Source organism: Linepithema humile, chromosome 6, assembly GCF_040581485.1.
Source record: "Linepithema humile isolate Giens D197 chromosome 6, Lhum_UNIL_v1.0, whole genome shotgun sequence".
Lineage (NCBI taxonomy): Eukaryota > Metazoa > Arthropoda > Insecta > Hymenoptera > Formicidae > Linepithema > Linepithema humile.
Window position 1 is genome coordinate 26,558,862 of NC_090133.1, and position 24,180 is coordinate 26,583,041.

The 24,180-nt window shown below is 48.2% G+C and overlaps 1 long non-coding RNA gene across 3 annotated transcripts in view; it reads right to left on the minus strand.

The window, feature by feature from the left end:
- The window catches only part of LOC105671243 (uncharacterized), a 217,143-nt gene that overhangs the window by 48,208 nt on the left and 144,755 nt on the right, over positions 1-24,180 (minus strand). For all 3 annotated transcript variants that reach the window (XR_001100585.2, XR_010890603.1, XR_010890602.1), the window contains one exon: positions 22,694-22,759. This is a non-coding gene — a long non-coding RNA (uncharacterized lncRNA). The remainder of the gene's footprint in view (positions 1-22,693; positions 22,760-24,180) is intronic.

A 24,180-nucleotide genomic window follows, 5' to 3' on the forward strand; every position in this document is an offset into this window, starting at 1 on the left:
GTCGAGGGGTGGGGTTGCAGGACGAACTGGAGATTTTGCGCGCAGAGTTATAGTGAAACTTTCGAGCATTTATTTCACGAATCTGCATATTACGTCCGCCGTCGTGGCTGCCTCGCAAAGGAGGGTACAGAAACGGGCGGACGGGGGGATGGGTGCAACGAGACGAGTGTCCTCGGCGACGTACGTACGTACGTAAGTACATGCACGGAGGGAGAATGAGGGAGGACGGGAGGGGACGCGCGGACGGGAGGTTGTGTGTTTTGCTACCGTCCAGAAAGGGGTTGCAGGAGACGACCGACTTTGTGGCTCCAGCCACGTCCGACGTACGACGTCCGTACGGAGTAGTAAATACGAATGGTGATTTGTAGCCCGATCGTGCAAATTAACCCAACGTCGCTTTCTGTTTACGGCCGATTCTTCGCACGAACTTTCCTCAGTCGCTTTGCACGAACTGAATTTTCTTAAATCAATTATTTGTCGATTACGATTACGATGATCGGCTGTGCTCTCCTCGTCCTCGTCCTCCCTTCGCTCCGGCGGTGGAGTAGTGGAAAATCGGCGATAACCGGCGGCGAATCGCATGCGCGAACTTATCTTCGACGCGATTTTTAGGCACGCTGCATTATCGCGCGCCAGCAAGTTCGCGGTAAGTTTCGCGAGGAATTATTGATAGAAGATGGTGGAAAGATATGTGTGGCGTAGGCGAGCGTACGCCCGCGGCCCTTTCAACCTCCCCCCCCCTCCCCACCGCCAAGCACGCGGAGCCATCGTGCGAGAGAAAATTTACGGCCACGCGAACTACCCTCTTAAACTCCGCGAGACCAACCTCCGGTCTTTTGCCCACCTACCCCGACGCCCCGGGGTCCGCGGTGCGCCGCCATTGTCAAGAACTTTGAAAATTCGGCCCATAAAACTTTTCGAGAAACTGCGGCGCCGCGCTCGGCCGGCAGAAGCTTCTCGCATCCTCGTATCATCGCTCTTCGTGATTACACTTTTAACCTTTAATTCTTTGCTCGCTATTATCTACTCGCAGTGGACACAATGTCCCGCGAATAGTCGCACAGTCGAGAAATTTCGAATATTCGCGCTGTCATAATATTTTACATTATGCGTTTTCATTAAATACAATGTGAAATAATTATCGTAATAAGATACTTCTAAAATAAGTTCTAAATTAAGTTACAAGTGAAGAATGAAGTTTCCGTATTCGCTCGTGTCTAACTATTAAATATTTACATTTTCCATTTATTAATTTCACATTTCTATTCGATTAAAGACGTGTACATTTCCGCTTGATTAAAGATTTCGTACGTTGCCGATACCGAAGCTGCGATTACGCCATCGGACACTGTGCTCGGTTTCTTAAATGGATCTCGTGGAGTTGAATAAAATTCGTTCTGGTATGTGGCTCGCACCGTCAGTGTCAGGCGATCCGGGCGAGGCAGCAGCGCGCCAGGGCGAGGATGACATTTTTGAAGAGGCCATTAGCGCACACGTGTGTGTGTGTATACGCGTGTCTCTACCTGGCTTCTCTCTTTGCCTCTTTTTGGAGTGGAAACGATTACGTTACAAGGGTACGGGACACGGGCCGGAGCCACACGAAGCGATGTAACGTGTACATTCGCGTTTCATGAAGTAGCGCGGACGGAGAAAGAGATCGTGCATGCGTGCGACGGAGAAAGAGATGCGGGAGAGAAAGGAAGAGGTAGCGGGGAGAAAAGAGAGGAGAGTGGATGACGCGGGGGCGCGAATACGGGGTGCTCTACCGAGGGGTGAAGGGGGTTGTGGGCGAAGAGGAGGCGAGTGAGCCGCGATGCAACCCCGTCTGAGCGAGCACCGAGGGGTGGGTTAAGAGGGTGTATCACTTGTTTACTACCCGACCGCAAACCGCCGACAAAAACATTAATGTCGAACGTTAACGGCGATAATGCGAGCGCGACCCGCTCTCTCCATCCGCGATTTATTCACTCGGGAACAAATCGACGATCCTGAAAATATCTCAAAGCGCGTCCAACCGGAGTGTGATGCTTTTTATTTATTTATTTATTTTTTAGTTAATGCAGTCGGCGTGTTTTATGCGAGAGGAATGTACAAATGAGAGCGGAACAGAGACGATTCTCTGCATATATGGCACCTTTTGCACAGTTGTTTAATTTAATTCACACCTCACAGTGAATTACTGGAAGCGCGAAATTTCATGACATCAAAGTATCTTTGATTTGCATATAAATATATCCACTATAATAATATACCTCGTAATAATCACTTTGCCTCACTTTAAAATACGTATGCACAAATGCAAACATGCTTTTCCACATTTTCACGCATTATTACCTGCAAATTCCGCGATACATTTTACAACAACAAAAAAAAAAAATAATAATAATAATAACCGAGCAATTTACGGCCGTCAGCTCTCTTGCGATCTCATGTTGAGGGTATTAGGTACCTTATACTTTCGCATATTTATCGCAAAGATCGCCCGATCGCATGATACTTGCGAAAGGATCGACCGCGTAACTCACGGCAGCCCTAAAAGCATCCTGTAACACAACACGGGCATCGCCTAACGACCTTATGAAAAATGGTAACTACCTTTGCGAGGGAATGAGAAGCTGGTTTGCCGGGGAGTGGAAAGGGACGACGTAGAGACTTCTTCGCCGATGCCGCAGCATAATTTCAAGCGGAATGTCCTCGTTTATCTGAAAATTCTCGCGCAGCTCCGACGCCCGGGCTACGGGTGGGGAGGGGGGGGGGAGTGGGTAAAAGGGGTGGGAAGAGGTTGGACGAAACTTTGCCCATTTTTGCCCCCTTTCCACCCCCTATCGCGTCCCTTCGGAACCTCGAACCGCTTTGCCAGTCTACCAGTGGTACCATCTCCGGTAACCGCCCGAAGGCTTCACGGTTGTTCCAACCATCGTCGAGAAAGCGGACGGGGGAGGGAGAAGGATAAAGAGGACGGAAAGAGAACGGCGCGAAAGGGGCGAGAAAGAGAGCGGACGGCGTAAAGGCGCGGCAGTTGGGGCGGCGGGGCCGGGTCGCGGAGCGCCCGGGCAAGATGATATTTTCTTATCTTCTCATTACTTAATTTTACGATTGCTCCTGATACTGCGGGCGTTGCCATGGCTACCCCACTTAAGTGCCCCATAAAAAGATGAATGACAAGCCAACCATATTTCCCCCGCAACTCGAACTCCCGACTCCTTCCGCTCGTCGCGGGAACGCGCTCGCCCCCGAAAGCTCGTCGTTTCGCAGACTTATCTCAGAAGCGTTCTTCTCAATGGCTCGTCGCGTTACGACGACGGCCAGACGAGCAACGGCCCGATTAAAGTTACACGAGTTGATTGATCCCACACATTTCTGATTCGGAATTCCGTATCACACAAATACGTATTCCTCCATATCAATCCACATTAATTGTCAGCAAATGTTTACTCTTAGACTAATCAAATAAAAAATGTATCTTGTAGGTATATTTATCTCGTGACAAAGCCATCGACATTTTCACACGAAATTGCGCAACTTTCTACTTCTAATTTTTTTCTAAATTTTTAATTTTTTTGCGCTTTTCTTAAAAATTACGTGTTAATCGTAAAATGTCGTGTTTTACCGCCACACATGCGAACGTCCGTCCATTCGCTTTGGTCACTTCGAGTTTTCTACACCCGCGTGAATATGAATGACGCGGATAACATCGCGCCCTAAAACACGCGGTTCGGAAGCGATCAACCGTTCCGCCCGAGAATGACGCGCCGAAGTAGCCCTAAATCTTCGGTGGCGCGCCAACGTCGGAGTAAATTCGGCCGAAGAAGGGACGGAATTGATCGCGCAGTGCGCCCTGGAATGATGCCGCATGATTAAACCGACGTGTCGGAAATCTTCCGCGCGATCAAGCCCTCTTCTAAGCTATTTCTTGCTGATCGCCCAGCCAGCCAGCCAGCCAAGCCAACCCTGCGCCACCCCCTTCAACCCATCCCGCGTCTTTCCTCCTCGTCGCCGTCGTCACGGGTGCCTTCCTCCGGGCTCCTTTATCCTATAGTATCTATCTTCATTTTCTTAATCGCTCCCAACCACCTCCGCTGCACCCCCGTGACCCACCTCACCCTCTTTGGTGGCCAAGATGGCGCCCGTTGACGAAGACGTATTACCCGGGACGTTACACAGCGACGCCAGCTGAAAGGGATCGACTGCGGGTTTCTAAGAGATTGTGTACTCTTACGGAAACACCCTGAATTCTCATTCTTTCGAACGCTCCTCCAGAATGATTATCCCAGGATAGTCTCGGCGCGTCAAGAATCGCGGCATTACAGCCGAAGAGGGCTTACTATGTCGGCATTACAAGCCTGATCGCCGCTCGCAATAGGGCGTCGTCGGTTATGCGAATTGTGCTGCATCGATACGCGATATTTCGCGCGAAGGGGGTACTTTGTACGAGTTCTATATAAATGTAAATAGGGGACCACTGTATTACCTGCGTTTATCATAATGGAAATTGCATTTCTACATCGACGTCACTGTTGCATATTTATCGAAGCAAATGTTAAATTAATCTGAATTTCTATATCGAGTTAATTAAATTGAATCAAATAGTAATTCTATGTTGCTTGCACATTAATTGATTATACGGCACGACGGCTGCCGTAAGGGACGCTCTTGCAAAAATTCCCGCGACCCGCGAAATAAATGAAATCCTCGTTGAAAATAAATAAAGTCATGAATGGGCCGCGCTTTTACCTTTTTAATGAGCGTCATCAGCCGACGAGTAAATCACTTGTGGTAACGCGGGGGATAAAAACTAATTGCGCGCGTTTACATTGCTCGGCGCGTCAATCCTCTCTCATTACGTGTGTGAAGCGATTTAAAAATAATTACCCGCCACTGTCGGAAGAGTGGTTTTTCGCGGCTGCAATCGGCTGTTTTTCGCGGCGCGTAACAGCCACGTTCGCGAACGCGCGTGGCGTTAACTGATAGTTATAATTCGATCGCCGTAATTAATCTCGAGCGGGACGGAGCGTAGTGGCGCACACGTATACGGATCCACGTGTTCACGCCGCGGCACGACGCGCGGCTCGAGGTAATCCGTAGACGAGCAAACGCACGCACATACGCATCCTACTCGCACTCACACATCCGCGCGACACGCGACATACACACACGCATACATGCCGCGCCGGAAGAGAGTGTGCAGTGAGCGAGCCGAATGTGGGACAAACTCATATCCCATTCATCCGTGCCGCGCTGAGTGCGTTTGCTCTAGCGCGCGAAAGTCAAGGCGACCCGCGGCATCAATTTTTATTCTTTTCGGGCAACTTCTTCTTTGCGCTGCGTCCTCCTTTGCAATTCAAATACCTATGAAATAAAAATAACGCTCTCCAGATACTCGCCGGCATCTCTTACTTCGAGTGCTCTCTATCTCACGCTCTTCAAAATACACGATTTCTTATTAATGACATGAATTTATTCGGAGCATCTAGCGGTCGAAATGACCCAAAAAAAAAACGACGTTAATTTAATTCTTCTTTTTCCTTCAACTTTTATTACTAATTAAAATTAATGTATTTATTATTTTTGTACGTCACTAAAATACTTTTGTTAAACTTTTAATCGTTGAGCGAAGAAAAAATGTATGGAATGTGTCATGTGAAGAACGTTGCAAGAGATTATTCGCATACGTAAAATTTCCAAAGGATTAATTTATTATTAGCTGCTTCTGCATGAAGTCATAGTTATTTTCAATATATGTTATAAAGATTAAAACGATAAATTTCTATCGTTCCAATCATTATGCAGTATTAAGCGTACTGATAGACAAGATTGTCCGTGCTTTCAGCGACTGAACTCGAAGAACTCTAACGACGAGCGAGCCGACGAAGAAGCTGCCGTCGGTGAGGTGGGAGCGAGGAAGGCGAACGAAGTTGCCGGTGAGAAAACGAGTTTCTGCCCGGAAAGTCTGGCTGGCTGCAGCCCCTTCGCGAAGGTGCGGTGCACTCCTACTACCCCTTGGTAGGTATCAACTTCCTCCCCCGTCCCCGCAGGCCCGCCAGTCCTCGCCGGCGACGTCGGCGTCCATGTAGTACGTGTCCGTAGACGCGCGAGAGCACGCTCGTGTCGGAGATGAGAGAAAGCGAGAGAGAAAGAAGGAGAAAGAACGGTGAGATGGTGAGACGAGAAAGGAAGAGAATGGAGCGGTAACGCGAAAAGGGTGCGAGAGAGACCCCAGCTTTTCCTTAGCTCGCGGGTGGGGGCGGCCATTTTCCCGAGTTCTTAATATTTTCATGATGGCGGCCGGTGCGCTGGCGGAGCCGCTTGGAAATGGAGAGTGGGTGGCGGGTGCAGAGATGGGGGACGAAGCGGGGGAGGGGGGGGTGGCTGGATAGGGATGGGATGGGGTGGCTGGATGGAAGAGGGTGGGCAAGCGGAACGGAGTACCAGAGGCGGGCTGAGGGGGCCGCGCGGGCCGAGAGGGGAGAAATTAGAAAAGGGGAGATTTAAATATCAACCCCCGAGGGGCGGACCGCGCGCTCGCTACCTCTATCTCGCTTCGTTCTTCCTTTCTCGCACCGACGCCCCGCCGGTTCGCGCTTTCTCGCTCGTCACCCCCGCGCTGCCACCCTCTTACCACCCTTCACCGTTCTTCGCTTATGCACACACACACACACACACACATACACGCCGAGAGCCCCCGCACAGAAAGATATGTACACAGACAGACGCTCACGCACACATCTATCGATCCTCGGCCAGAGAAAAGGCGTCTTAGAGCCGTTCGACGTTGGAGGACGCCGGTAAGGCAGTGCTACGTGCTAATTGGACGGCCCCTGCCGACGCTTTTGTTCTTCGCGGACCGGCGAACTTTCTTCATATAAACGATAGCGCGCCGTGTGTGCGTGCGCGGTATCGTGTGCGCGCGATGCCGCGCTGTCGTCGGGCAAGAATTAATGCGGATAAATCGAACGCCGTCCCGATATTTCGGCGGTACCGTATTTGCCGGATCGTTGACCGCCGGTTAACGTTGACCGGTGCTTAAACGCGAACGCCAAGCCGGCAAAGATCGTTCCGCTTTCAGCGTACGCATAATGAAGGCGAGGACCATTGCAACTGCAACGTGCACGGTTTAAATTCGCCGGCAGATTGTGGAACGCTCCAAGTCCCCGCGCGGAGATACACTCATTAAAATGTAAGATGTTTTTAATTTAATAAACATGGAGTTTTCTAATTAAAATCGCATCTACGCGCAGCCCTGTTTTGCAACGGATGTAATTAAAAGTTAAATGCAGGATGGTTTGTTGGATCGAGTTAAAAAAGAAGAGTTACGATGTTAATACTAATTAGGAAATACGTCTAATTCTTTCCCAATTTTTACATTAAAAACACGCCCAAGACAACATTCGTTAACCACCGTCATTGTTCAAAAGGTATAAAGGCTGCATATTTTAAAACAAATCTTTGTACGAAGTAATTAATATCGTTCTCCGAGAAAAAGTTCAGACTACTAATACTCTTGCGAGTGATAAAAATCGTGAAATGAGACAACGTGATCTCGCAAGATCGAAACTTATGGAAATCTTGGCGAGAGGAAAATTTTCAAGAGTAAGATTCTCGAAGGAAGAGGCTGCTGGGAATTACAGAGTGCTTTGAGCGGAGAGTACGGGGCGCGAGAAAGAGATGAGAGGGGGACGGAGGGAAGGAGGGGACCGGAGGACAGCGGGATGGAACGGGAGGAAGACGGCGAACTCGAATTCGTCCTTTGAGAGGCCGACAGCAGGCGCCAGCCGGAGGAAACGGAGTAAAATGTTCTGGAAACAACGAAGTCTTTCGCTGCCCCACCCTCCCCTCTTCCCTCCCCGAGTCACCCGTCCCGCGCGCCCTCCGTTATTCCGCTTTCGTTGGGTACAACTCCCGCTTTACATCGCCATGAAGCTCGCCCACCCTATATTTTCCGTATCTCGAATAAGTGCACCGCGCGGGGGGGGTCGGAGAAAAGGGGGTTTGCAAGACGGTGTTCCGCCTCCTTCTTTAATTACGTTCAGCCACCCCTCGGGCGAGCAGCCCTAGAGGAGGCTCGCTCTCCTCTCGCCTTTCGGCCACCCTCCGCCTTCTTAGTCGAACTCGCGGCTCTCCTTCCCCCCTCCTCCCCCTCCCTCCCACCGCCCTTCCCGCAACCCGCTAACTACTTCGTTTCATCTATTCATCCGTCGGTCTCTCCTGTTTTTAGGGAAGAAAATTTTAATTGGATCTAGAGACTCGCTCGCCGCGCGTCATCTCGCTTGTCTCTCCTTCTCGTCATCATTATCCTGTTTCCACCCGTGTCGCGAATCACCCTCAAGCTCCCTACCTGCCTTCTTACGCGCGAAATCAACCCTTCGAACGTCAAATCAACCCTCGACGCCCGCGATTTAAGATGGCACCGATAATCCAATTATTGTCGTCGTCTCCCGCTTGACAGCAGTTGGACGCGTATTAAATCGATCCGATTGATTGACTACGCTCCTTCGCCGTCGTCTTTGCGAGCTGAAGAGCCAGCGCCGAAAGGGTGAACGATCAGTGGCACGCGTAGAGCCATCATCGGCGCGTTTACGACGCTTTCGCTGGATTTAACGCCGACCCGGCGCCTGTCAGAAATTTATTTCGTTTACGAGTTTGCAGATATTTTCCGGATATCAAAGGCGCACGAAGTAAAGTCCTGAATTATTTTCTGGCTAATTACAAAATCAATATTCACGTGGCGCAGCCAGACGTTTGCCGAACTCAAAGTGAAAATCTAAATGATCGAGAGTCGCGCAAAATATATCGCGAAAGAAGTGTGGTCGAAAATTATAAGGCGAGAGCGCTTAATTAAAGACGTGCGCGCGCGTAAGAGATGGCACGTACTATATCTTTACCATCCCCCAGTGGTCCACAGGACCCCTATATATGTCGCGGTAAAGCGCTCTGTTTGCTCGAAATAAACGACGGTTGATTACCTGGCATTCGCTGGGTCTCAATTGTCTTCTCAATTTCTCTTAAGCGCGAAAAATGTATTGCGAAATTAATACTTTGTATATCGCGAAATTTATCAGACAAAAATGATTAAAACTGGCTAATTATTGCAGCAGAAATTATATAGATATTAGCGCGCACAGAAATGGATTATACTTGGAAATTATGGATAAGATTTCACAATTCTCTAAAAATATTATAAAAAAATCTCCGACGACGATAGCGTGTAGCTGAATAGTGTACATCTGTTTGTAAATGTGGAGCGACATACAACAGAAGATAACGCCGCGGTCAGAATAAAGCGAAAAGAGGAGACAGACGAGAGAGAAGAGACAGCAAGACGAACGACGGCGGAGAATTGATCCTCGCACGTGAGCAAGATACACCAGCGGATGCCTGCGACAAGTGCGAGCGAGAGGCACGATGGTGGCGGAGGGAAGAAACGGGCAACGCGATAGAACCGCTCGATTGAGTCCACTGAAACAGTTTGTGTCTGCGGTCCACCGAAATTGATCCGGCAACACCGCGGCAACTGTCTCCAACACTCCCGGCCCTGCGTCCTCCTCTCTTTCGATGCCTCTTTCCACCGATTTTCACTACCGCCATCGACAACCACCACCACCGACACACGACGTTTCTGCGCTTCCGCTCGGACCGTATGGACACCTGTGGTACCTCGTCGAAGATCCTCGCGATTACGAGCCGCCGGATGATCTCCAGGGATCTTGGCCCTCAATGAGATTTCGCGATTATGGGGGAACTAATAACGAACTGTTGGTAGTCGGATAAGAGGCAGAGAGAGAGAGAGAGAGAGAGAGAGAGAGAGAGAGAGAGAGAGAGAGAGAGAGAGAGAGAGAGAGAAAAAGAGAGCTTGTAGTGATCTCCGCAAATCGGATTTCATGCAAAAAATATTCCCTTTATTGCTAAAATTCTTTTTTTCTCTTATTTGTAATTTTGATGACAATTATTACATTTTAATAAATGAGATAATTTTAACACCTAGTAATTAAGGCGCTTGACATAGCCGAATTAGACATATGAATTAGCCAGAGCGCGTGGTAAGACTAACGCAACAATCGCGTGTCTAATTCGTTTCCGGAAATGACGAGAAGATGCACGAAATATGGTTAATCCTTTAAAACGTCAGTAACGATGATACATAACTATCTTTGTAATTCCACTTTTCCCAATCTGCACAGCGGTCTTCCTCGACCGCTGTACCGTTAAATCCGTAGCTACTAATAATGATAGACGATTTTAGTTTACTTTGTATTTATTTACTTACATTGCGCATAGAAAATATTGAAACATAAAGGCGCTTGTTAATTGAGAATGACTGCTGCGATGCATCAAAATTAGCGATGTGCGAAAGAATGAATATCCAGCGGTGCCGTCGGCGATATATATTCTCGAAGATGAGTTTGTTCCATCGCGACAGTTAGTTACCGTACCGCCTCGTCCCGGCGAGCACAATCTATAGAAAACTGCTGAAATATCCCACGGGAAGGAGAGGGCAGGGACGCGGAAGGGCAGAGGAAGGGCGCCGGATAGGCGACACGACGGTGGTGAGGGCAGGGCGGGCGGTAAGAATAAGAAGAGGTGGAAAGACACCGTTGGAAGCGGCTCTCGTTTCCAAAAGGTCGGGCTCTCGCACGTCAGTGGGCGAGGGAAGCGGGCAAGAAAGAGTCAGAAACGGGAGAGAAAGAGGGAGCTCGGCGAGGCAAGACGGATGGAGGTCGTAGGACCTACCCCGGGTAGATGGGGTCGAGACGAAAGGAGAAGCCGGAGGAGGAAGAGGAGGCCGCGGTGGAGGGTAGGAGAGAAATAAAGATGGCCGCTCCCGCCTCCGGGGTCGACCCACCCACCTCTTCCTCCTCACGGTAATAAAAGGAAAAAGGGGAGAAAACTGAGGAGCAGCGCTGAAGGTGGTAGGTCGGCCTGTAGGGGTGCCACGAACGAGGCGACGAACGCCAGCGACGGGGGAGGGGTGGGTGGGAAGGGGGGCCGGTAGGGTGTGGGGTGGTCGGGGATGGGTATCCGCGGGGGAAACAGTTCTTATTGATTCAGAGGAGCCACCCTCACGGAGGAGCAAGCCTGGTGGACCCGCTCCTGGACCTCTCTCCTTCTCGCTCTGTCCTTCTTCCGCCCTTTCTCTCCCCCGGTCTCACGGCCGTCTCTTTCTCTTTCTCGCCGCGCGCGCGAACCTGGCTTCTGCGAACAAGTGCTCCTCCGCTTGCCACCCTCTCAATGATTATCCGCCGTATAACTCTTCTTTTACCTCCTCTCTGTCGCTACGCGGAAGACGCTTCCGCGGACTTGGCGATATCCCCGATCGATTCGATCTTTGTTTCGATCGCGCGATCCAGCTCGATCGTCTGGCGTGTATGTGTATAATTACTCTGCGATAATTGACCTTCTCAATATTTCGAGTTACATGCGACGTATCCGCACGAATATTAACACGATTCCCGCTTATGAACTTGTCCGGTTTATTCTTCCCGAGAGAAAAGTATATCTCGCTTTTGCGAGATATCACTTTTTGCTTGTATATCCGTGTCACCCTTTCCAGCGTGTTCGCGTTAACTGCACAGGGATGCGAACGGTCAGCGGTGCCCAAGGGTCAAATTGACTCTGACTTCCCGGCTCTTGTTTCGCGTAAGAGACCCGCGTTTTACGCCGGAGGGAAAAGCGATTTCAACGAGTTTTTCCAGAGTGCTTGTTTACACTCTCTCAGCACGGATTCCGCATCCGTAAATATATCTGCGCGCACGTTGCACGGCGAGCACGATAATTGTAATCGATCGTACTATATTAAATGGCAATATTTGTATCTATTTGATTACGCTTACAAAGTGCACTAAAAACGTCGCGCTTATTTTTCTCGTTAGAACGAAAACGCGATCAACAATCTTCTATTTCGTATAAATTCCCCCTTCAATCAATACATCTCTCACTTCTATTCATAGTTATTCAAAATATATTTCTCTCTTATTAGATATGTATTATTGAATTAATATTCGACTGTTATCCATTTTTAATACAACTCAAGCTTTTACCGGTGAGACTTCGACGAAAGATATTTATACATCCACAAAGGAGCTACTACGGATTATTTTATAATATCACAATTTCAATTTGCAATTTGCTTCTCGTAAAACTTTGCAGCAAGCGCGTTTCTCGGCGCGGCGCAAGGTGCCTTAAATTTCTCCGCACCGACGCGATCGCGAACGTCTCTCGAAGGTAAGCAGCATCCCTGGTCACCGTCGACGTCGAGCGCTGTACCCGCCCCGGTGTGGGCGTTACGCGAAAGGAGAAATGCAACGTCGTAATTTTGTAGGACTTTTCCGAGCTACACTGGTAGTCGGGTGTCTCTCTCCCTTTTCCTCATCGCTCTCGGTAAAGCACCGCTTCTCTCTCTCTTCCTCTTCCTCGCTCCCTCTTCTTCTCCGCTCCTTCTCTCTTTCTTTCTCTCTCTCTCTCCCTCTCTCTCTCTCTCTCTCTCTCTCTCGCACTCTTTCGCTCTCTCTCTCTCTTTCTCTCTCTCTCTGTTCGTCGATCTCGCTCGTTCGCTCGGCTCTCTGGGCAAATTGACTTTTCCTAATAAACCAACTCGCGAGGCAACTTCGGCGAAAATCATTTAAAACTTTGCCAGACTCGAATTCGCCTCTCGTTTTAATGCGGAGGCCCGCAGAAACCTCGCTGTGCGTGCATCCTCAGGTCTCTTTTCGTCTCAATTCATGCGAGCTCTCGCCTCCGTATCGCCGTCCACCCCGCTGTCGTTGTCATTGTCGTTTTTTTTTAATCCCATTTGTTGTATCCTTTTTTTTCCGTTTGGCATTGTCGGTACTTTTATTTTTAGCGAGTCGCGTATTTAATTAGAAAACTTTCTTGGCGACCGGAAAACGTGCCGGAAAAATTTGAAAATAGGCAAACTAAGGAGATTACATTGCGGTTTAACGACGATAGCTGGAATTGAAACAGCCTCTATACAATCGTAATCATACATCCACACGGCGCACACGGCGTATTTTATGCGCAACTTATAGCAAGTGTGTTAAAACGTTATAATTCTTAAGAGATTCTATTAAAATGCAAGATCCATCCTTCGGTTTGGGACGAAAGAGGCTTAACGAGCCACGGAATCGATGAGGCGATATCCGAAGAATATCCTACTCACCCTGGCCGACCCTTTTTGCATTAAAATTGCATACAAGCCTCACTTTAACAATATTTCATTCCTGTGAATTATTCAGCGTGCACTTCGCGATGGCTGCTAACCCGCTATAGAACGATCCGAGTCGCGGGATGAGAGAAAGAGAAAACAAGAAGTAGCGAAGGAGATGGAAAGATCATTCTTCGCTTTCTCCGGACGAACGGTTATCGAATTAAGCCAAGGATCGCCGATAATAATTCGATTTCTCACTGTGAGCGCGAGAACGTCACCTCGTAAGAATGGTCGGTCTCTCCCGGACGCAAAAATACTGATAAATTATTATCATCCGAATTTCTACGACAGGATGCGCGCACATACACACACACACACACACACACACTTACATACATACACAAGAACTCGACTAAATATTCTTTAAGTCTTGCGCGAGAAATAGAACCTTTACATAATTGATTCCGGAAATTTTCACAATATTATTCGTTAATTTGACGTCACGTTAGCTAATTCATATTTCCCGTTTTATATAAGAATCCATTTTTATTCTTTATACCATCATCTAATGTAAAGATTAACTCGAGCATTTAATTCCGTAAATAAATTTATGTGTGCAAATATTTGTGTGAACTTTACTTTGGAAGCCCCTCAAGAGACATGATTATGAGAATAATTTTAAGAATAATGAGTGTAATTTAGAAATATTCTGTCGTTTGTAAAGTGCGCGATTCTAACGTTTTACCATTTAATAATCCTCGCCATTTTTCTTTCTCGAACGCACGGCAGTAATTTTCTCGTGTTACGTCCGGATAATATTTTTGCGCCGTATACGTTATGCAAACACTTCGACCATACTGCTACTTTTTCGACGTGTATATGCGAGAAGCTCCGGTGGTTTCTCGTCTCTCTCAGCTTGTTATTCCTGGTTTATGGGTTCTCACGTCGTATGGCGTGAGATGGTAGTTGTGGTGAGTTCGCACAGGATTCCGTTACTATTTATTTCATGGCGTACATCCTGGTCGCTTCGAGAATGAGACGACTACAGCTACCGGAGTGACGCCGGTTACAAAATTCATAATGCGCCAAGTAGAGCGATCATAATTTTTTTTTAAATATATGTTTCTCAATTTTATTTCGCTCCTATCTCCGCCGCGATATAAATTATAAAACAAATGCCCGACAACTAACTGAGCCACCTAAATTATGGATGTGACGTAAAATAAATCCGCGAGCACTTATTAATTTTCATTTTATTAATGATAGCTAGTGCCTTTTCGTCAAGTTGATTGGAGTTTTCGATCAATTATGCGAAACAAGTTACGAACAATTCAAGTGATTTGTAGAATTACTAGATCTGCTAATTTAACCGGATTAATAGTTTCTAAATAATTATTACCATACACATAGTTTTCGGTATTAAAATTAGCGGAGAGAGATATGTTAGAGAATACTAAAGCCCCTCGGACTGTCATCCATTGGATAAAACCGTCTCGGGATAATTACGACTCGTTCGTTCCTTTCGTTCCGTATCCTCTTTTTCGCGGCGATGATACACACGCGGGGCCGCGCTGCGCGGTCTCGAAAAATTAATTATATCTCGAAAGTTAAAATCGAGTTTGGGTGGAGGGGGTGCGTTTGTTTTTGCTCGGCGTCGTTCCCTCCCCTGCCCCTCACTCGCGGAACGGCAGAAATTTTAAACGAAAGTTTACTAATGAAGGCGACTTCCCGCGCGCTCCTCCCCGCAGCTCCCCCGGCGTGAGGAGGAAGAGGAGGTGGAAGCTGCGAAGAGGAAAATCGCACGGCGCTTTTCCGCAGCCGTTTTCCGCGCTTCATCATCAACGCACGGCCCGAGACTTTCTCGGAGTTTCGTCTCCTTTTTTTTCCTCCTCAACTTGCACGCGCGAGCGGTTACGGCGAACTACGGTCGCGAAAAATGAGAGAGAGATACCGCGGTCCCGGCAAAAATTCATCTTTCCATGTGCCGCGATCATAATTGCTTTAGAAGCAGTTTGGCGAAATGTTTTGGCTCTCTCGCGTGCAGATTTTAAAACTCTCTGCGGCTTTTAAAAGCAGTACAGCGTCATTCTGTCCACTGTGTATTCTTTTATCGGTTTTATTTTTATACACCAGTTAATATTCATATTATTTAATAACTAAAATTTTTAATTAATTAATCATAAAATATTCATCCGAAAACAAACTTCTCGGGAAAATCTGTCTAAAATATATTACATTTTTCTGTGAAAGCTTTATTATTTATATCGATGACATAATCTTTTTTGAAGGAGAGTTCGGCATTAAATTATCAAATATCTCTATGTTTCCTTCAATTTGTGCAGAAATGTGGCGATACAATTGTAACTCTAAGGCGGCTGATTAAAAATCGAGACACGGAGAAAGAATACATCGTCTGTTCTTCGTGTCGACGATCAAAGACCTCGCCGGAAACTCTTTCTCCTTTCCGTAGCGGGGTGTCCCGTTTTTCGGAGATCGATAAGGGAGTTCTTCGGAGCGTATAGAGAGACCGGTGCCAAGGGACGAGGCATAATAGAAAGAGATCCCTCCATTTTGCCAGCCATCTTTCGCGCAGGACCGACTAACCCACCCCCCGGACTACAAGTCTTTCTCTTCCGTCTCCCCCGCCCGTCCGCCCGCCCTTCGCCGTACTGCCGAAACAAACCACCCCCCAGGTTTTCTCGCCGGGGTAAAAGCTACGGAGAAAGGGCTACGACGAGAGCACCGGAGAAGAGGGTTCTCCTACCGAAAGTAAGGGCTTAAAAATGCCCCGTGCTCCGCGCCCCCGCCTTCGTCCGTCCGTAGAAAGGGTGCCATTCCTGGCAACCCCCAAAAATCATTAAAACCATCCCTCGCCAAGGACTCCTCTCGAGCCGACGGACGGGGACGGAGGAGACGGTAGGGAAATGCCTCGGAACAATCCTCGAGGAAATTCTTTCGGCAGGGAAGCAGCTGGCGTCAGCGAATTTTCGCGCCAGCCGCGCCGCGCGCCGGTTTCTTTAGAATCGCGTAATGACCTCATGTTTCACCCTTAATGCCTGTAATCGTTGCTATCCCCCTTCGTTCGTTACGCATTCGGCGAATTCGTTTCGTGTGGAAACGCGACGGATAAGAGAAGGTAAGGAGCGCGTTCCGGCCGCAACGTGCCAATCGCAAGGTACGGAAACGGCGAGACGTGTTATTCGCCCATGACAATTGCTCGGGTGCTTCTTTCGCGAGGTTCGCGCCGACGCCACGCGTGGGTGGAAACGCCTCCCGAAGCAATTTAGCGTAATTTCAGTACTTTCGCGGCCCTTATTGCGCGGGAAGATGGTGGAATGACCATGGCTGGCACGCGAAAGGGTCGTGTGCTCCCCGCCATTGCGATGAATACTACAAAGTACAAATACCACCCTCCGCGTTGTCGGTAGAAAATTGTCGAGCCACTTCCATCGTCACTTATTTACGATGAGAGCAACAACACGTGACATTTGCGACGGAGCGACGACGTAGGCGGCGACCTATCATCCGTCTGGGAAGATAATCGTCGCCGGTTGCGAGGTAGATCGGGCAAGGTGACCGGAAGGACAACGGAAGCCGGACTGAAAAATCCGAAAACTAGGTGAAAAAATCACGATTCATCGGAGGAGGCCAGATGTTGCGTCATGTGCGCCCGCACGCACGCACGCCCGCCCGCCGCCTTTCGCTCACACGCACGGCTTGTGGCGCGCGCCGAGAGAAAAAATCCTACCACCGTCGCCGCCTCATTACGATGATGACTGGAGAGCGACCGGAAAGTCTCGCCAGTAATCAGACTGTAATTTGTCTTCACGGCTATAAATTACGGCAGATTGCAGGACGCGCGTCCTATTTTGCAAACATTTTACACAACGGTTCTAAAATTGTTTCGCAATCCAGTTCTGTGATGTAAAAATTTGAAGTCTACGGGGGGCTCGCAACATATTCCGATATATGATATATAAAAATTTTACACTTTACATTTGCATTTGCAAATGTTGACGTTTCTCGAAGTGATAATGTTTTATAAGATTTCTTTTTTTTTTTTTTTTTTTGTGAAAAATTGCAAGTTTTATAAATTGATTGTTTTTCGACGCATTCCACATTTAAAAAGTGCGATTAATGAATAAATGAGTCGAACTGGCGACTTCGTCGCGAAAGCAAAGGATCTCGATTTTATCCAAAGAAAGCGAACTTCCAGTCGTTCGGAAGATGCCGCGAGCGATTTTCCCGGCGAGCGATATAAATTCGTCTAATCTAAATCGAGGTAGCTTCAATTTCAGATCTCCTTCCGGCCGTGCCCCCTCGCCTCCCTCATCTAACCGCGCTCGGCAATCCTTTGCCCCGGTGTGTAACCCACCTCCCTTATATTCCTCCTTCCGCCTCTTCCTCCTTTATCCACCCACCATCGCCTCGTGCTCGCAAGTCCTGTTATTCCAGGATTCCTTAGTTGCCTAAGACGCCTTCGCCGACCGCAGAGTAAAGTATGGGGCCATACTTCACCCGCGGGGGCTACGTCTACCCCGCCGTCCCTTTCATCCCTCCCGCCCCCTTCTGCCGCTCGGCGGTGTCTAATGAAACTTTGAAAAATCACCGAAATTAACCGAATTTGAATTACACCGAGTTCCTCGGAACGGGAGAAGCCCCGGGGAAAGTGAGAGAATCGCGAGGGCGCGCGGATGGAGATCGAGGGGTCAGGAAGAAACTTCAAGAACCCCTTTTTGTCTCTGTCGCAGGATTCCACCAAACTTTGACTTCCTTCGCAGCTTCCTTCCGTCTCGGAGAACAAGCAACTGTTTGAGTGAAGATTGCTCGAATATCTTCAATATCTTCCTTAATAATAATATTTTTTTTTCTTTCATTTTTCTGGTCGTTATCTCCTCGAAAATTATTTTGATTTATTTTGGTGGAAAAAAATCAGTGATTAAATTGGAATTTTCTGCGTTATTAAAGCACTAATTACACGCGAATTTCACGGTAACATTCGCAACAGTATCACACGTCGACGTCACGAGGAACATTCCTTCGCAAAATCGCAAAAAATCCGAACGAATCGCACTGTTCGCGACGCGACCGACCGATCGTCGCGCAAAATCGCGAATAACTGTGACCAGTGTCGCGTGTCCAATAGAAACTGACCGACTGGACCCCGGGCGAAAAAGTGACCGCCACTGCGAGCCCCCCGGCCGCTCGTACTTTTTGGGTCCAGTCGGCTGTACGGCGACCCTACGTGCGCGAAAGGAAGGAAGGCCGAAGGAGCGAATAAAGGTGGAAACTGGACAAACCAGTTTACCGTTTTCGAAATTAGGCTCCCCCGGCCAACGGGACCACGGCTGTCCGATGTCCAGCGTGTCCAGGGGTGCGTGTGTACGGGCCCCGACACAACGCCGGCTCAGGACGTTGGTGAATACCCCTAGCTCGCAGTGTCGTTGTTAAACCGCTCTACGACACTGATTCTTTTCTATTGTTGCGCCGAAATAAAAGACTGGAGGCTGGCGGCCCTCGAGCGTGAGTGCGCAGCCATGGCGATCGGGAATGCGAGTGCGACAGAACGAGTCGGGCCGTCAAGCCTTCGACGTTAGTCTGCGAGTAACGCGATTGACACGATGAAAAGGTAATAATACACGTTCAATTAAAAGTGCGCTCCGCGAATCTTTCGCCGTCAAACGAAATTACCAGTGATCGTGTGCGCGGAATGCCGGCTATTCCGATCCGGAATTGAGAAAATTATTTAATTGAGGAATTTCTGTTTTATAGAACGTAATTATGTTAGATGTAATTCTGGAAAGTTTCATTTCATTAATGCGCTCGCGGCAAATTGTAACTAATTTGGATTTTTGGTTCATCGTTCCACTATCATTGGTACGTTTTATCTACAATCTTTCATTCAAGCGAAATGTCCATTCAAAGAAAGATTCGAATAGAATTCTTATAATTTTACGAATCAAGTAGAGAGAATTTATATATACAATTTCTTGAGTTTCAAGATTTGCCATCTTTTCTCTGCGAAAGAAAAGAAACATGCTATTGATTTTTTAAGTTAATCAGACAATGAACGAAGAAATGTCTATGTCACTTTTAGACACTTCAAACGCACAGCCAGATGGACCGTATCCAATTCAGTCGCAACGGACGTCGCGACAATTTATTCAGTCGCGATACCCTAAATCCACGAGTCTCGTGCAGTTTTACGGTGTCTGGTAGACAGGTGGAATGAAGCGGCGACGCCGGCGTAGTGTCAGCCGGATCTTGAAGAACGTCGCGCGACGCGCGAAGAGGGATTACGAAAGACGAAAAGGAAGAGAGAGGACGCGCGCGCGGCTTGCGAAGGAGGAAGACGCGGCGCGACGCGTGTATATGTGTGGGTGGAAGGTGACAGCGGAGGCTGCGACGGTGGCGGCGGTATCGCGGCGGCGGTGATGGAGGCCGGAGGTGGCGGTGTGTGGCGTCGAGAACGAGGCAAAAAGGGGGCCGCAGCATCCAGGAGAGCCCCGGGGCCGGGGCTCGTAAACACGGCGACAGAGTCTCTTGTTTTCTTATCTACGGCGGTAACAATGGGCCCCCAAGAAACAAAAGACGAAAGACGGGCTATTTATTTCGGTCCATTGTTCCCGGCGGCGTAGCGCCGTAGCGCGGGCGTCGAGCTTGCGAGAGAAGCCCGAGGCTGAAGAGACTGGTGCGGGGGTGGTCGCGGGGAAACGACGACGACGACGACGACGACGACGACGAGCTACCTACCTCGAGAGATGGCTGCAGAGAACCGCACGCCATAAAGGCTAAACGCTATGAAATGCTACGCGGGTCCTCTCCTACGGCGGTGCCATGCATCGCCTCTCGCTGGAGAGTCAAGGGTCTATCGTGCCTTTCGCGGGAGATAACGAGCTTACGAGCTTTAATACGACGGTGAAATACTTACAGCCGGCACCGTGAGTATCGCCGGTTGCGATGTAATTATGCCGCGCGTTTAAAATTAACAAATCGGATTAATAGAAACTGCGATCGAGGCGTCGCTTTGAAGATTTCCGGACGAAACGCCGCCGCACGTCGAGAGCTTGTAATTAGAATCAGATTCGCATTGACGTTTGGATGTAACGTCGTCGGGCGTTCGCGATTAATACAATTTATCGTGTCATTGAATGCAAGTATTCGGAATTATACATAAAAAAAGATTGGTCGGATTTTAATCTAAATGCACAGATAATCCAAGCAAGATAAGATTAATTACATTACATAATAAAATATTAAGAAGAACATATACGTAATTTAACATTGTTTTGAAACAATCTACTTGAAAATATTTTAGAATCCAATTTCTTCGCAGAAAACATGCGTTTAAGAAACAGCATGTAAATCATGTATATTTAAACACGGAGCAATTGCATCGCTTTATCAAGATTGCGCGATACAATCGGATTGGTCTCTCAGATGTTACGAATGGGGCCTAAATCTCGAGCGCCGCGGCGTCGCTTGGTGGCAGCGAATTAATTAAAATTTTCGCAGTCACGGCCGAGATGGCTGGGCGGCGAGGGGCCAATTTTCCGGCAAGAAAATTCTGATTCTAATTTCATGCAAATGGCCGCCGCCGCCGCCGCCGCTGCCGGGGTACGGCAACACCACCGCGCCGTTGACGGTGCGGCAGTGGCACGAAGAAGGGGGTTGCACGAAGGCACGGCGCGGTGGTGCACGAAGGGTTGCGTGACGAAGGTGGGGCGAGGGTGGCCCCCGGAGCCGGCGACTCGAAACTCCGGCGCTCCGAGGGTGGGCCAAGAGGGGGGTAAGAAGAGCGACAAAACAATGGAACGAAATTTAAATTATGCTCCCCGCAAAATGGCGATCGTATGCAAAGCGATGCTTATCCGGCGGAGGAGAAAGAGAGGGCGGGCGCCGACTTCGCAGACGCCGCCAGACGCGGAGCCGTCGCTTCTTCTCCTCGCTGCCGGAATCGTTTCTTCCTCCGCTCCTTCTTTTTTTCCCCCTTTTCCTCCTCTGTCGTCCACAGTCCCTACGAATCTCATTCTCTGCGGTTGCGCCGCTTTTTACGCACCTTGCGCACCGTTTCGCCTCCTCCACCTGTCGGCCTACTTTCAGAAACGCTCGTCTCGTTCGCTCGGCTCGTTCGTCCTTCTTCCCTCGCGATTTATCTCTCTTCACGTTGTATTATTGCACGTTCCTCGTACGATCACCGTAATTTGGGATGATTAATTGCGCGACTCGCGGTGTCATCCCGCAAATGGCGCACGCGCTACGGCGGATAAATCGTCATAATCGGCGTAATCGAGGCGTACCCCTTTTTATGTGTCCCCTGAAAGAAAGAGAGAGAAGGAGCGAGCCGCGAGAACGATACTCTTGTCCCGGGTGGTTTTCTCTCGTCGTGCGAGAGGGTAGCGTCGGCAGGGTGGAAGGTAGGTGAGGGTGGAAGACGGGCGGTCGGAAGGCGGCGGGAGGCGGGAGGATGGATTCATTTATCTTTCTCGTAGATCTAGCTTATATTTCACCGCCCCCCGAGGCAGATACTAAGACGAATGGTCTCTCGAGCAGATCTTACAAAACATCACCCCCCATCCACCTCGCCCTTCTCCGCCGCCACCCGCCGTCCTCGTCTCTCCCGCCGCCCCGCGCGGCTTGCCATCGAATGCAAATGTAAAACACTGAAGAGGCGAGCTAACCTTCTCAACGTCTTGTCAGACGTGAAATCGCGCGCATTAGTTTCGGGCACGACAAAAAGCGGCGGACATTGCGGCCGAGTATCAAGATTAATGGCAGCGCGGAACGTTAATTCTCCGCGGTGGAAAATTCCGGCGCGGGTATAAATCGTAATTAAAGTATATTCGCGAGTTTCAACTGTGTCATTTCATCGAATCGGAGAATGCCTCGACGATTAGTAATTGCGATAGTGCAAAAATACGTGGATCGCGGCAAAAATATAACCATTAGGCCGCGGGATATTTGATAAACCTCATCGCAAAAACTATCGAGCAAAGAGAGATTTTATAAAGCTTTATATAGACCGAGCATGACGTTCGAATTACTTGCGACCGAGTTTATTTCACTCGTTCGCCGCTCTCTCGAATAAAAGCCATTAATTACCGAACTTCCCGCTCTCATATATATTACCCATAAAATCAACCGCTCGTATTATGCCATGGATATCCGCCGCGGCTGCATATTTATCCATATACGTTTCGATTTAGAAGCTCGATAAACTCAGTTAATTACAGATGAAGTGAAATGTTGCTCCAAAAATCAGAGGTTGAATATTTTGACTCGCATTAATGCGACCAAGTATTTTTCCAAGTATTTTCCGCCTTAATAATACAGTGAATTACGTTGGAAAATCAGTTGATATTATTTATGAAATTAATTATACGAGCTGGAAAGTACTTTCGTACGAAATTCATCAGATCCAGCTACTTAAAATTCAGCTTACGCTATTCTTTTATCTTTCCGAGTATAGTCATAAATTTTAGGAGTGTGTAATGTTTTGATCATATGATTAATATTTAGATTATTTCATTATTTTTACGTTGCACTTACTTGTGTCAATATCTGGAAAGGCGATCTGTACATTCAGTGCATATTATTGTACATGACTTCATTTATCTGCAACAAAAGAAAAAGAGAAAGATTATTAACTCGTTTGCGACCGTCGTTAGAAAGATTTTTAAAGCTCGTTAAAAATTCGCCGTAAAGGCAGCAATTGGAACGTGACGCGGGATTGAACGAAGCACATTTGCGTCCTCGCAAATCGTGCCGCGGAATTAAGAAGCAGCGAGGGGGAAGCGGGGGGAGAAGGGGGGGGGCTTTAAGAATGACCCAAACTGGGGTGGCCAGGAAGTGACCACCTGGACACACGTTTGGTTGACCGGTCGAACGGGTTCGCGATAAAAATTCTCCGGAAAAGTTGCAGCCGTACGCGCGCATTCGAAAAACCGGTTCCCATAATGCCGAAACGGGGGTTCGCTGACCGTTGGCCGACCCTGAAGGGTAGCCCGCGGCGAGGGTTGCGTAAGAAAGGGTCAGGTCACGATAAATAATCGCGAGCTACCATCCAAGAACCGAAGGCTTTCCCACGAATGTCCTTGTCGAAGCTCCTTCGGTCGATTCGAGAATACATTGGTGCAATTATTTTATACCGTGGTATTAATTTCCGTCGAAGAAAAAAAAAACAATGCTCTACACGATGTTTGCAAAGATCGTTCTGACAAAGTTATGTTTAAATATGAGCACATACGTATCCACGCGAGGTGAGATTAAGAGTCGAGGCAGCGGGGCGAGATGATATGTCTAGCGGGTTCAAATTGGTAACTCTAGAAGATCAAGATGAAAAACGAGCCGAACGCCCCTTAGCCTTTCCTCATCGTGGTCCTTCAACTCCCACCCCTCATCCTTGCCGGTCGGTACCTCTACAGGATACCCGTGCGCGGCTTGAAACACACCGCCGCCACCCTCTTTGAAACAGCCCTCGCGAGGCTACGCTCCTGTTTTAATATTAATGGAAAGGCTGATGGGAAACCTGAAAGGAAGGAAATTGAAGGAAAATAAAAGGAGCGGCGTCCCGACGCGCGCCACGCGCGCACTGAAAGCTTAGGCGTCGTGCGTCCTTTGGAAATTCCTGCGGGTATCCTTTCACACGGGCCAAGATCGTCGTGCGGATTGCGTCGCTTCATTCCACGCATTATGAGCCTGTCGAATATTTCGGTGTCCTCTCAGCTCGACGAGGAAAAATAAATGCGAAAAAAGAATCATTTTATGTCGCGGTCGTGAACGGAAAAACAATACAACCTTGTTGCTGGGACTTTATTAAAATCATTATAAAATAATTATAAAATAATACCAAAAAAAAAACATAAAATTATGTAACACAATATTTTAAGTATAATAATATTAAAAATTATAAATATAAAATATAAAATTACGAAATAATATTATGATTACACGAAAAGATGATGAAAATAATGCATATAAAATAAGCCGACAATACACGTCGTTTTAGGTGAAGACAATGTTAAACAAAGCACGAA